Below are 2861 nucleotides of genomic sequence, written 5' to 3' on the forward strand. Positions count from 1 at the left end.
GGAGTCCTAATGCTTGCGAAGCCCACTAAATGATCTTAGTTTGCAATCTGTGAAAAGCAGTGTTTTCCCTTGTGCTCCATGCCTTTCAGATAGCTTAATCTGGGATTAGCAGTGGGGAGAGATGATACAGGCTGAACTCATGGCAAAGGAATGCAAAGGAGAGAATGGCAGTGGCAGAGGAACAAACTAGATACTGGACAATTTCACTCCTCAGCTGTATAAATCGATATTTTAAATTAAGAAAGACTTGCATGAGTTACCCTCCCTGGTCTGGATCCCAGTGTTCCTCTCTCTTTACTGCACTAGAGGGTTTGGGCTCCTCAGGAGGCTTTTCTTGGCTGTCTCAACTCTACAAGTTGTTGACACTGACAGCCCTAGAGCTGTTGGACAAGTACATAGTCGGCGAAGGCTGGCCCTCAACTAACTTGGCCAGAGACACTTTGGGTGTAGAAAAGATGTGAAATTTACTAATGGGTGGTAGCTTCACCAGGAGAACCAAGCATACGGTTGCCAATATTTTTGCCTGCTTTCTAAGCCCTGCTAAACTTTGGGAGACTTTCCTGCTGTTGCTCTGCCTCCTGGAGAAAAGATATGGAGCTGGCCAGAGCATGGATAATAATGTTCCCCAAAATCACAGAAAGATTGCTTGAGGCTGCCTCCAGCAGGCAACTTCATGGAAAAAGGGGGAGACGGACTGGGAGTCAATCACTTCTGTTTACACCAGAGCTGCATCCCCAGTGGCAGGTGTGGCCTGGCCTTATTTCCATCATGTTCTTGGCAGTTTGGAGTCTTATCATCAGATAGGATCGCTGGTCAGATCAAGGGGGGGTGCTGCAGCTCTGGAAGCACAGCACCAGGAACTCCTCAACCCTGCTCCTGCTGAGACTGGAGCATGGTCCTCATCAGCTGATGCACACACAAGGGCATGACCTTAAAATCACAGATTTTAAAACATTTTTGAGGAATACATTTTTTAAAACATTTTTGAGGTTGCTGACAGGGACTTTGAGGCAATTGAAATCTTAGGTGAGGATGAAGACTTTGTGAAGCTAGCTTCAAAAAAGATTTAGTTTGGCAATATCTTTAACCTGGTGATTGATTAAAAGAAGAAGAGGTTCGGTGACTAATTTCTACAGGGTCTGAAATATAGGAGGTTATTAAACACACAACACAGCAGATGCAGTATCTGACAGACACTGTTCTCTCTAAGCATTTGGTAACAGAGTATTTCAGATGATTAACTAGCTAATAAAGTCAGAGTTTTTGCTAAGCAGATGGATACCAGCAATATTGCAAAGGCAATCATAGATTTCTATCAAAAAATTCTTGACTCAAAATATTTATTCTCAGACTGAAGCTAATATGTGGGTCTCAGTTAAAGAGAAAATATTTTTAGCTGCTATTTAAAAGCTTTCCAATTTGCTTTACTTTAGTGGCTTTTAATTACAACCAATTTCAAGGTGTAAGTTTTCATACTGAGTATTCCTTTTTTCAAGGTAAATCCTCAGCAGCTGTCACATAAAACTAGTTCTTCCATTACTCATGTTCTTACGCTTTTTTGGCAGCACAGGGATCTGCATCTTAGGGTTGTTTATTTCTTTTGCTTCTTCTCAGGCATTAGACAGTTGTGATATCTGTGCCTCTGTAAAGTTACAAAGCGGTAAGAAAATGTCAGAGGAACAGAAAACAATATTAGGAATGCTTGCAAAAAAACACCCATGGAAGAGTCCCTCATGCACAAAATTATTCAGCAAATATTATTTGCCTCTTTTTTGCTATTTCAGTCCGTCTTTTTTTTTTTTTTTTTCCCCGCTGGTCTTGTAGATCCTTTACTTATTCTCTGTGAGGGTGATTAGAAAAACAGGGTATTTTTTTAAATCTTGCATAAGCAGCTACACTGGCTAATTCACTGGCTTCAAAAAAAAAACAAAAAAAAGAGCAAACCTCTGTACATCAGTAACTTATCCCATTATCATAGAGGAGCAGCAGAGATTGTAGTCACACTGAAGCTACTTTACCTATGGTTGCTTTTACCTGATTCGTAAAAATGCAATGGATGCTCATTTCCATTTGTTTGAGCCAATTCACATCGTACAACAATGCCCATGTCTACTTGGCTTCGCATTTCTTAATTTCACCTCCTATGCCTGCTTTACCAACTCCACAGCCTATCTCCACACTCTTTTCCTCTTTGAAACCCTGTCTTGAGGACTCATTCCTGTCAAAACATTGTAAAACTTGTGAGAAGTTAGAGGATGATGGCTCAACTGTTGAACAATAAAAGAAATTTTAAATATATATAATGAAAAGATGTTGTTGCATTCCTCTCCCACCGTTTGGGTAGCAAGCGCGGTCAGAGAGGGTTGTTGCACCATGGATGCAAATGCGAAATGCGTTACAACTCACTGAAAGCTATAGAGTTTACAGCACACCTGTGCAAGTAGCTGAGTGTGCAGTATCCAACAGGTTTTGGAGGCTACTCCAATGCATATTAAACTGCATGTTCTTCTGCATCTAAATAAGAGTGCCGGGTAGATTGAAAGTTAGGTCTAAGCCAGAAATTTGTATCAAAATCTCAATTTTTATGACCGAGTTCAAGGAGCTTGGGGGTGTGTGTGTGTGTTTGTTTGTTTGTTTATTTGGTTTTTGGTTTATTTTGGTTTTTTGTTTGGTTTTATTTTGGATGTTTTTTTGGTTTTCTGGTGATTTTTTGTTTTGTTGGTTTGGGGGTCTTTTTTCCTTTTTTTTTTTTTTTTTTTTTTTTTTTTTTTTTTTTTTTTTTTTTTTTTTTTTTTTTTTTTTTTTTTTTTTTTTTTTTTTTTTTTTTTTTTTTTTTTTTTTTTTTTTTTTTTTTTTTTTTT

The 2861-nt window shown here is 38.7% G+C and overlaps 1 protein-coding gene across 1 annotated transcript in view; it reads right to left on the reverse strand.

The window, feature by feature from the left end:
• The window catches only part of LOC114068538, a 126587-nt gene that overhangs the window by 115985 nt on the left and 7741 nt on the right, over positions 1 to 2861 (reverse strand). The gene's annotated exons all lie outside the window — the stretch shown is intronic.

The sequence above is a fragment of the Empidonax traillii genome, unplaced genomic scaffold (assembly GCF_003031625.1).
Source record: "Empidonax traillii isolate 1590-97213 ecotype Southwest subspecies unplaced genomic scaffold, ASM303162v1 scaffold1082:size189471, whole genome shotgun sequence".
NCBI classification, from domain to species: Eukaryota; Metazoa; Chordata; class Aves; order Passeriformes; family Tyrannidae; genus Empidonax; species Empidonax traillii.